We start from the raw sequence: 11,397 nt of genomic DNA, 5'->3' as shown, positions 1-11,397 counted from the left end.
CTGCTGCTCTTCCTAGAAGAAGGGAATGTGGGGTCAGACCCCGGATGGTTTCCACCGGGGGTGGGGGGGGGATTGCAGAGACCCAGAAAAGGCAGGAGACGGAGAAGGCAAGAGTGAAACAAACAGATGGCGAGAGAAATAGGAATTGAGGGACATACACAGGGACATAGAGACACTAATGGACACATAGAAAGAGATAGAGGCAGAGAGACATACAAGAAATAAAGGAAGAGACAGAGACGAGGAGAAAGGGCAGAGACAGGAAGAGGAGCAAGAAGGAGCTGTTTGAGGGTCAGAAATGCAGGTGGGAAGACCCTCAGCGTCAAAGTGGAGGCCAAGGTGGGAGAGAAGGCGAGGTGGCGGTGTAGAGTTCTGAGCTGGTTGGAGGGGCTGAACCGACAAGGGTTGTCAGGCCAGGCCTCCTCAGGCTGCCTGCCCACTTACCCTCCAGCTCACTGGCCTCAGAGAGGCAGAGAGATGCCCAAACTGCATTCTCTCTCTTTCTCTCTCATAAGGATTTCAGTGGCTCTCCCTCAGGTTCTTCCTTCCGGTCTCCCTCCTCGCCTGAGCCCCACCTCTGCCTCTATGTCTTGATCTGTCTCTCAGCTCTTCTTCCTCATCTCTCTGCTTTGATTTCTGTGGCTGGTGGCTCTCACCCTCCCTGAGTCCTGGAGTTTGCCATCCACCTGTCTGCACGCGGTGGGGAAGGGAAGATATTTGGTGGATGAGGAGGGTTAGAGAGGTGGACAGAATCAGAGAAGAGCAAGAGGTTCCAGCCCAAACAGTGGAGTGGGGGAAATCCCTTTGTCCACTTCCTCAGGCAGAGACACTGAGAGGCTGGGGAGAGAGACAAGGGGAAATCAAAGACAGACAGAGAGAAAAGATAGGGAGAGAGACAGATAGCCAGTTTACAGAGACATCAAAGGAGAAATGGAGATGCAGAGAAAGAGATACCAAGAGAAAAAGCAGTACACATTAAAAAAAAAGACAGGGAAAAGAGGGAATGAAAGTGAGGAGATAGAGACATATTGGGAGAGACAGAGATAGCAAAGAAAAAAAGAGAGAAGCTGAGGGGCAGAGAAAGAAAAAGAGAAGTGGGAGAGAGAGAGAAAGTAAGACAGAAGAGTTACTCTGAGTTGCTGGTCTGAGTGTTCTCATTTCCCCTGTTCTCTTAGTGGCAGTTGGATAACAGGACCTGGCTGGGCAGGACAGCCCTGATAGCTCCACCCCTACCATCCCAGGTCCTCCAGGGGTGTGGGAGGGCTACCTTCCCCAGGGATACACCTTTAGAGATCTACGCTCTGATGTTGGGACCTGGCAACCATCTCAAGGAGCCCATTTAGGGCCAACCTCTGGAACTGACTGATCGGGGCCATCTCCAGGGGATCTGCAGTGTCATCAGATTACGTGCAAGCCTGTAGAAGAGGAAGGATATGCCAGTGATCACTTCGGAGGTGACAGAGGAACCTTCCTTTCCTTACGCTCATTATACATATGAGAAAACTGAAAGCACAAAAAGGTAAAGCAACTTGCCCATGGTTATACTGCCTGAAAGTGGCAAAGCTGGGATTTATAGTCTTATCTACGGTGTATAGAGTTTCAGAGGTCACTTGCAACATGATTTCCGGGACAACACATTATCCATCCTAATTATGGGTGTTACTTGAAGGTTTTCGTGGATGGTGTGAACTATTTTTTTTATAAATTTATTTATTTTTATTTATTTATTTTTGGCTGTGTTGGGTCTTTGTTGCTGTGTGCAGGCTTTCTCTATTTGCGGCGAGCGGGATCTACTTTTTGTTGCAGTGTGTGGGCTTCTCATTGTGGTGGCTTCTCTTGTTGTGGAGCATGGGCTCTAGGTGCACGGGCTTCAGTAGTTGTGGCACGCAGGCTTCAGTAGTTGTGGCTCGCAGGCTCTGGAGTGCAGGCTCAGTAGTTGTGGCGCACGGGCTTAGTTGCTCCTCGACATGTGAGATCTTCCCGGACCAGGGCTCGAACCTGTGTCCCCTGCATTGGAAGGCGGATTCTTAACCATTGCACCACCAAGGAAGTCCTCTAGAGTGGATTTCTTGAGTGGAGTTAAACAGTAGCAGCAAAACAGGCTAGAGTGTGTTTGAAGAGAACAAACTGCCCCAACTGTTAGCTCCCATTCCTGATGGGCTGGGTCTTGCTGATAGGGTTGCAGTGACTTCAGCAGAAGCATTCTCTGAGGCCAACAGCCAATTTTTACAAGATCGAGGTTTGGGATTATTTTTTTAAGGGAAATGTGAGAGGACCTATAGAAAGAAAGCTACCTTCTGAGGTATTTAAAAGAAGAGCTATTGCATTTTTGTCAGTTTGAGGTAGGCGTGTGAGTCTGCATGAGAGAGTGAGAGAGAGAGAGATCCAGCAATCAAATTCATAGTAGCTATAGTCTCAGAAAACACACAAGATAGTTTCATTTTTCCCCTAAGTGACAAAAAAAGATGCTGAAGAATCCGAAAATTAATCTTGTTCTGTCACCTTGAGCAGAAGCCATCCAAGTCTGCAGTCATCAGCTTCTGGAGAATTCCTAAGAATCCTCAGTTTGAAGCCTATTGATAAGGTCTTTTCCGCTGAGGCTCAAGGGCAGCTTTCCCTTTGATCATGCAGACTTTTTTGGAAATGCAGCTTGAACCTGTTATGGGGACATCTGGAGGCATCACACGAGCCTGTAGTAGTATGAAGTCATATTGGCCTGTAAGAGGATAGAATCTAGGATTTGAGGTGCAATTACAAAACACTTAGGGTAGTCTGTTATTAACTCAGAAGTAGCTAACTATAGGTGGTCCCCAGAGGGGTTAGAGCTTATTGCCATCAAGGCTAATGGCAATACTTTAGTCCCTGGAAGTTTGAGGGTTAGGGTTAGAAGTTTGTTGATTTTACTTTCCAAATTCCATTAGGTCTCTCCACTTTTTCTGAAGATTATAGGTGATAATGGCTGTAGAGTTTCTGAGGAAGTTAAAACTTTAGAGTTTTTAAATAACAGAGTTCTTTAAATAAGTGCAATGCCTGTCCCTGCTACTGGAGAGGTAAGTTGAGTCGGGAATACAAAGGCAAGCAGTTTCCCTACCTTTACAGTGATAACTCTCTGACCAGTAGGAAAAACTCAGTTCACCTGGAAAATAAACCGCAGCCAGAACTTGCTCATAGCCCTTTGGAGGTGTTCAAAAGGGCCTCGAGCTATTGGTTTCTATCCACACCCTACCTTTTCAGTCTTTGTCATGATTTTTATGAGGTGTGACATGCAAGGGAACCATCTCAGCAAGACCCTTAAAGTTACCCCATCAATGTTGGTTCAGTGTCAAGGCCAATTTTTCTCTGCTATTGTGGCTATTATCATGAAGCATTTTTGTTAACCTCCACTCTTCTTATAGTGATCTCAGGTGTCAATTGGAGAAAAAACACACAACATAAGAGCTGTCAGTTGAGTTTTATTCAGTGTTTTCGAGAACTGGGAACTGCTTCAAAGAGGTAGGGGAGGAACTAGTAAATGTATAATTTTTTTGGCTGGGAAATACATGTACTCAAGCATGCATCTTGGTAAAAGATTACTGCTAATCACACACACACACACACACACACACACACACACACACCCCATATCTCAGTTAAGGATTTTAGTGCTTATCTATATATGGGAAGATGCAAGAATCTGGGGTCATTGAAATTCTTCTTTAGATATGCATCTTAACCACCTAGGGGCCCATATATCCAAAACATAGAATGTTTCCCCCTGAATTCCTTTCAGGGTATACTCGTAGGTGAGTGATTGCAACGGCTAATGACTTAATCCTCGTAGAATTGGAATGGTAGGCAGCATTCTTTGTTTACACAAGTAATATAGAAATTCCTTCATTTGTTGTCCATTTTGATAAGGGTTTTGTAGTGGCTTCAGATGAATATGAAATTATCACTGTAAAAGGCTAGTTACATTTCCCTATGCAAGGAGAAGGGAAGAATTTTGGCTGCAGGAAAATGTGATTTGACATAAACATACTCAAAAGAGTTATTACAGCTGATTTAAACAATAATTCGGGCCCTTGACAGTTTTATCAAGGCATACTATTAAAAAATCAGCACTTCTTAATCCCCAAATACAGAAATGAAGAGGAGGGTGTCTCCTATGTTAAACAAAATGATCTCTCTCCTTGAGACAGATAAAACAAGCAAGCTCGGGACTCCTGGTGGTCCAGCGGTTAAGACTCCAGGCTCCCAATGCAGGGGGCCGGGGTTCCATCCCTGGTCAGGGAACTAGATCCCACATGCCGCAACTAAAGATCCTGCAGGCCTCAACAAAGATCCTGAGTACCACAACTAAGACCTGGTGCAACCAAATAAATAAATAAATATTTAAAAAAAAATAAAACAAGCAAGCTCTTCGTGTGGTTTTTCTGCCCTTTTTGTTCTAAGGAATCTCTCAAATGGACAATCTTGTTCATGGCAAAAGTTTCTCAAAGTGGTTATTTCAATTCCAAAATTTCCCTGGTGAAAATTGCCACTTAGAGAGATAATGTGTTGACATTACAGTGAGAAAACATGAAGGAAGCAAGTGCTTGGCCACGGTTTTAGACTGAGAAGTTCTCCTGAGAACTGCAGTGTTTCAGAAGGGTGGTGCTTGTGTGACTTGGTGTGTCCAGATTTTGGCCAAAGGCCAGTCATCACTGCTATTGGGCCAGGAATAAAAACCCTCCTGATTCTGGGCAGATGAAACTAAACAAAGCAATTCTCAGGGACACAAAGACCAGACTGAGGTACACATAACGTTAAATTTACCTCAACCATTTATTTATTTATTTATTTATTTATTTATTTATTTTTGCGGTTCGCGGGCCCCTCACTGTTGTGGCCTCTCCCATTGCGGAGCACAGGCTCCGGACGCGCAGGCTCAGTGGCCATGGCTCACGGGCCCAGCCGCTCCGCGGCATGTGGGATCTTCCTGGACCAGGACACGAACCCATGTCCCCTGCATCGGTAGGCGGACTCTCAACCACTGCGCCACCAGGGAAGCCCTCTTGTGGATTCTTTAAGATTATCCATGCACAAGATCATGTCATTTGCGAACAGAAGTGATTTCACTTCTGCCTTTCCAATATGAATCCCTTTTATCTCCCTTTCTTGCCTAATTGCCCTGGCTAGCACCTTCAGCACAATGTTAAATACAAGTGGTAAAGCGAACATCTTTGTCTTAATCCTGATCCTTGGGGGAAAGGCTTTCAGTCTTTCACCATTAAGTACGACGTTAGGTTCTTTGGAGTATTCTCTGCTGGGTCTTGGGGTATGTGGATGGATTGGCTGTCTGATGGGATTGGTAACCCCTTTTCCATCCAGGATGGGTGGCTCCAACCACCTTCAGGAAAGGTGTTCTAGTTATCTTTCCTTTTCTTCTTTCTTTTTTTTTTTTTTTTTTTTTTTTTTTTTTTTTTGCTGTACGCGGGCCTCTCACTGCTGTGGCCTCTCCCGTTGCGGAGCGCAGGCTCCGGACGCGCAGGCTCAGCGGCCATGGCTCACGGGCCCAGCCGCTCCGCGGCATGTGGGACCTTCCCAGACCGGGGCACGAACCCGTGTTCCCTGCATCGGCAGGCGGATTCTCCACCCCTGCGCCACCAGGGAAGCCCTCTTCTTTCTTTTTTTAAGAAACTATTTAATTTAAAAAATATTTTTGGTTGATTTTTGCACAATGAAGTTTCAGCTTCTCAACCTTTTCCCCTGCCCAGGGCTGCGGACCCAGACTGGCCTGGATCTGCAGTCCTTCTCATTCCCACGTCCCTCCTCCCACTTCCTCCAGGGTCTGTCCACTTGTCACTGTGTTGTGCTGGGGATTGGCACCGAGGTGGCATGAGATTCCACTTGTGTAGAACTTTGTTGAGTAAAGATCAGTTTCTTGTGACAAAAAAAAAGAAGTGTGGTATTAGCTGTGGGGTTTTTGTCCTTTATCATGTCGAGGAAGTTTTCTTCTACTCCTAGGTTGATGATATGTTGATTCACGATAAAAACATATGAAGGGGTGTTGAATTTTGTCAGATGCTTTTCCTGCTTCTGTTGAGTTGATCATGTGGTTCTTGTACTTTATTCTATTGTTATGGCCTACTACATTAATTGATTTCAGATATTAAGCAACCTTACATTCCCAGGATAAATCCCACTTGGTCATGGTGTATAATCCTTTTTATATGTTGTTGGCTTTAGTTTGCTAGAATGTTTTTCTTGAATTTAATTTTATTTATTTTTTTATACAGCAGGTTCTTATTAGTCATCCATTTTATACACATCAGTGTATACAGGTCAATCCCAATCTCCTAATTCATCACACCACCACCCCTAGTTTGCTAGAATTTTGAAGAGGAGTTTTGAGTTTACATTCATAAGAGATATTGATCTGTACTTTTGTAGGGTTGCCTTTGTCTGGTTTTGCTTTTGGCCTCATAGAATGAGTTGAAAAATGTTCTCTCCTCTTCAATTTTGGGGAAGAGTTTGTGAAAATTTGCTATTAATTCTTCTTTAAATGCTTGGTAGAATTCGCCAGTGAAGTCATCTTGATCTGGGCATCTCTGTGGGAAGTTTTCAAATTATTGAGTAATTAATAATTAATTTAAATTATTATTCATTAATTTCAATAACATACAGAGACTTTGCTCCAATATAGCTCTGTTCCTTTTCTCCTCCTTTGCCCTATTATCATTAGGTAAATTATATCTTTATACATAAGTCCATCAACAGTTTTATAATTATTGCTTTATGTATTTGTCATCTAAATCAGATAACAGAAGAAAAGAGTTAAAAATACATATTTATACTGTCTTTTATATTTACCTCTGTAGTTACCTTTAGCAGTGTCCTTTGTTTTTTCTTCATGCAGATTCAAGTGACTGCCTGGTGTCCTTTCTTTTTTTTTTTTTTTTTTTTTTTTTTGCCACGCCACTGCCTGCAGGATCTTAGTTCCCCAACCAGGGATTGAACCGTGTCCCCTGCAGTGGAAGGGCAGAGTCCTAACCACTGGACCACCAGGGAAGTCCCCTGGTGTCCTTTCAATTCAGCTTGAAGGACTCTCTTTAGTATTTCTTGTGGGTCTGTTTAGTGATGTTTTTGTTTACTAAACAAAATGTTGTTACTTTCTCCCTCATTTAAAAATTTTTTTAAAAATTGGGATTTCCCTGGTGGCGCAGGGTTAAGAATCTGCCTGCCAATTCAGGGAACATGGGTTCGAGCCCTGGTCCGGGAGGATCCAACATGCCGTGGAGCAACTAAGCCCATGCGTCACAACTACTGAGCCTGTGCTCTAGAGCCCACAAGCCACAACTACTGAGCCTGCGTGCCACAACTGCTGAAACCCGTGTGCCTAGAGCCCGCGCTCTGCAACAAAAGAAGCCACTGCAATAAGAAGCCTGTGCACCACAACGAAGAGTAGCCCCCACTCGCCACAACTAGAGAAAGCCCGCGCCCAGCAATGAAAACCCAACGCAGCCAAAATAAATAAATAAATAAATTTATTTTAAAAAATTTTAACTTGTGGTAAAATACATATAACATAAATCTACTCCTTTATTTTTAAAGGGTATCTTTTCTGGATATAGAATTCGTGGTTGACAGTCATTCCAGGGATTGGACCCGGGGCCTTGGCAGTGAAAGCACAGAGTCCTAACCACTGGATCACCAGGGAATTCCCTCTTTAAGCACTTTGAATATGTCACCTCCCTGCCTCCCGGTCTCTATGGTTTCTATTGAGAAGTCAGATGTTAATCTTCTTGTGATACACTTGTACATGATGAGTCATTTTTCTCATGTTGCTTTCAAGATTTTCTCTGTCTTTAGCTTTCAACAGTTTGACTACTATGCGTATAGATATGGATCTCCTTTAGTTTATCCTACTTGGTGTTTGTTGAGCTCTTAGATGTATAGATTCCTGTTTTTCACCAAATTGGGAAGTTTCTTGTCATTGTTTTTTTTCTTTCTGTTCACGCTTTTGCAATTCTTTCAGAGATGGTTTGTACATAATAATCAAAATTGTAGATACCCTAAAAGATCTTTATTTTGCCCTCATACTTGAATACTAGGTTGACTGAGTAAAGAGTTTTAGCTTAAAAATTGCCTCTCATAGCTTTTAAGATATTGCACCATTGTGTTAGAGTACTATGCTGACCGAGAAAACTCCGATACTCCTGTAATATTTTATGTGACCTATTTTACATCTTTTGAAGCTTCTTCTTTACCTTTGGAGTTCTAAATTTCTCCAGGATCAATCAATCAATTAATCAAATACAACATGCATACTTTATGTTGGACATAATGACGGGGGGATGCAGCCATGACCATTACAGATGGCATACCTGCTATTTATTTATTTATTTATTTATTTATTTATTTATTTATGGCTGAGCTGCATGGCTTTTGGGATCTTATTTCCCTAACCAGGGGTTGAACCCGGGCCACAGCAGTGAGAGTGCTGAGTCCTAACCACTGGACTACCAGGGAATTCCCCCTGCTCTTATTTATAGAACTTTCATTCTAATGGGGGAAGGAGGTAGACAACCCACAAATATATAAATACAGGTTGCAATAAATGCAATAAAGGGAATGAACAGGGTGTAATGTTAGAGAGTAATGTCTGGAGGACAAGGCTGATATTTATACAAGGTGCTCAAGGGAGCAGCTGATTCTAAATAAGTATAGCGTTTGCAAATGCACTGAGGAAAGGAGGATGCATGTTGAATTTTCAACATCAATATTTCATAGCCCTTAACTTCCCTTTTCCATTGTCTGTCTCTTGGTCTTTTTGGGTCCTCATACTTGAAAGACTTTTTCAAAATTATTTTTCGAATTACTAATTCTGTTTTCAGTTATGGCCATTCTATTTATTCAGCCCTGTGTCTGCTGATTGCTCTTTTCATAGCAGCCTCTTTTTTTTCTTTTTAAAGACTATACTTTTGGGAATTCCCTGGTGGTCCAGTGATTGGGACTCGGCTCTTTCACTGCCAGGGCCCAGGTTCAAACCCTGGTCGGGAAATTAAAATCCCGCAAGCCCTGTGGTGCAGCAAAGAAAAAAAAAGACTATACTTTTAAAATTTTTAATATTTATTTATTTATTTGGCTGTGCCGGTTCTTAGTTGTGGCACGGATCTTGGTTGCTGTGTGCGGGATCTTCCTTGCAGCATGCAAACTCTTAATTGCGGCATGTGGGATCTAGTTCCCTGACCAGAGATTGAACCTAGGCCCCCTACATTGGGAGCGCAAAATCTTAGCCACTGGACCACCAGGGAAGTCCCAAGACTATTTTTTGTTTTGCTGCGTTGGGTCTTCGTTGCTGCACGCGGGCTTTGCTGTAGTTGCGGCGAGTGTGGGCTACTCTTCGTTGCGGTGCGTGGGCTTCTAATTGCAGTGGCTTCTCTTGTCGCGGAGCACGGGCTCTAGGCGCGCGGGCTTCAGTAGTTGTGGCACACAGGCTCAGTAGTTGTGGCTCGCGGGCTGTAGAGTGCAGGCTCCGTAGTTGTGGTGCACGGGCTTAGTTGCTCCACAGCATGTGGGATCTTCCTGGACCAGGGCTGGAACCCGTGTCCCCTGCATTGGCAGGAGGATTCTTTTTTTAAAAATTTATTTATTTATTTAGTTTTGGCTGTGTTGGGTCTTCGTTTCTGTGCAAGGGCTTTCTCTAGTTGCGGCGAGTGGTGGCCACTCTTCATCGCAGTGCGAGGGCCTCTCACTGTCGCGGCCTCTCTTGTTGTGGAGCACAGGCTCCAGATGCGCAGGGTCAGTAGTTGTGGCTCACGGGCCTAGTTGCTCTGCGTCATGTGGGATCTTCCCAGACCAGGGCTCGAACCCATGTCCTGGCAGGAGGATTCTTAACCACTATGCCACCAGGGAAGTCCAAGACTATACTTTTTTAGAGCAGCTTTAGGTTCACAGAAAAATTGAGAGAAAAATACAAAGATTTTCCAATGCTCCTTGCCCCCTCACATGGCCCATTCTTATTTTGCGAGTGTAGTATCATCAATATTTAAGAAGATTCCATACTCCTTTGATTACTTTTGTTTCCTCTCATTCTTTTCCTGTTCCATTTGTTCTTAGTCCTTACGTTTTGTATTATTGGTTATTCTTAAATTAACTCAATGCTTTAAACATACTTATTGAATTCTTACTATATTCCAGGTGTGGGGATGCAATGGTGAAGAGATTGAAGACTCTATCCCCATGAAACTTGCACTGTAGTTGGGGAGACGGTATATATAAAGCATTATAGAGGTAATATGATGAAGGGAAGTGTTAAGTGCTACAGTGTAAAATAAAGCAGACTCTAGAGACAGAAAACTTGAGGTAGAAATATCAAGGAAGGCCTCTCTGAAGGGGCGATATCTAAACAGACCAGGATGAAATGAGGGAACAAGGCACCTGCAAAGAGAATAGCAAATAGCGAAGAGCCTGAAGTTGTGAGCACACTCAGCATGTATGAAGAGCAGAAAGGAGACCAGTGCAGGTGCAGAGAGAGTGAGGGGGACAGTGGTAGGATGGGAGGTCAGAGAGGTAACAAGGACTAGATCTCACAGGGCCTTGTGGACCATAGGCTTTATGTGGGACCGTGGACTTTAGCTTTTATTCTGATGGGAGCCAGGAGGGAATTCTGAGTACATAAGAGAAATTACCTGAGTTAGAGTAGGATACCTCTGGCTGCTATGAGGAAAAGAAACTGTAAGGAGGCAAGGAAAGAAGCAGGGAGACTAGTGAGGGAGCTACTGCAAGGGTCCAAATGACTGATGACAGTGCTGGCAGTGGAGGGAATGAGAAGGGGTTGGATTATGGATCTATTTTGAAGGTGGAGCCAAAAGGACTTCCTCAGAGACTAGATGTGGGGGTGAGAAAAAGAGGCATCAAGGATGCTTTATGGTTTTTAAAAGAATGAAATAATGCCATTTGCAGCGACATGGATGGACCTAGAGATTATCATACTAAGTGAAGTAAGTCAAAGACAAATATCATATGATACCACTTTTTTTTTTTAAATTGTTTATTTATTTATTTTTGGCTGTGTTGGGTCTTCATTGATGCGCACGGGCTTTCTCTAGTTGCGGCGAGCGGGGGCTACTCTTCATTGCGGTGCGCGGGCTTCTCATTGTGGCTTCTCTTGTTGCGGAGCATGGGCTCTAGGCACGTGGGCTTCAGTAGTTGTGGCTCACAGGCTCAGTAGTTGTGGCGCACGGGCTTAGTTGCTCCGTGGCATGTGGAATCTTCCCAGACCAGGGCTCGAACCCATGTTCCCTGCATTGGCAGGTGGATTCTTAACCACTGCACCACCAGGGAAGCCCCTGATATCACTTTTTTTTTTTTTTTTTTTTTTTTTTTTTTTTTTTTTTTTTGCGGTACGTGGGCCTCCCACTGCTGTGGCCTCTC

General features: G+C 43.8%; 1 non-coding gene across 1 annotated transcript; it reads right to left on the bottom strand.

The window, feature by feature from the left end:
• Nucleotides 1-8,418: 8,418 nt before the first annotated feature.
• Nucleotides 8,419-8,490, bottom strand: TRNAE-CUC. The gene has a single exon. It is a non-coding gene; the product is annotated as a tRNA-Glu (tRNA).
• Nucleotides 8,491-11,397: the final 2,907 nt, after the last annotated feature.

Source organism: Phocoena sinus, chromosome X (assembly GCF_008692025.1).
Source record: "Phocoena sinus isolate mPhoSin1 chromosome X, mPhoSin1.pri, whole genome shotgun sequence".
Taxonomy (NCBI): Eukaryota; Metazoa; Chordata; class Mammalia; order Artiodactyla; family Phocoenidae; genus Phocoena; species Phocoena sinus.
The sequence above is the reverse complement of the archived record's forward strand: the minus strand, read 5'-3'. Positions and strand labels throughout refer to the sequence as shown.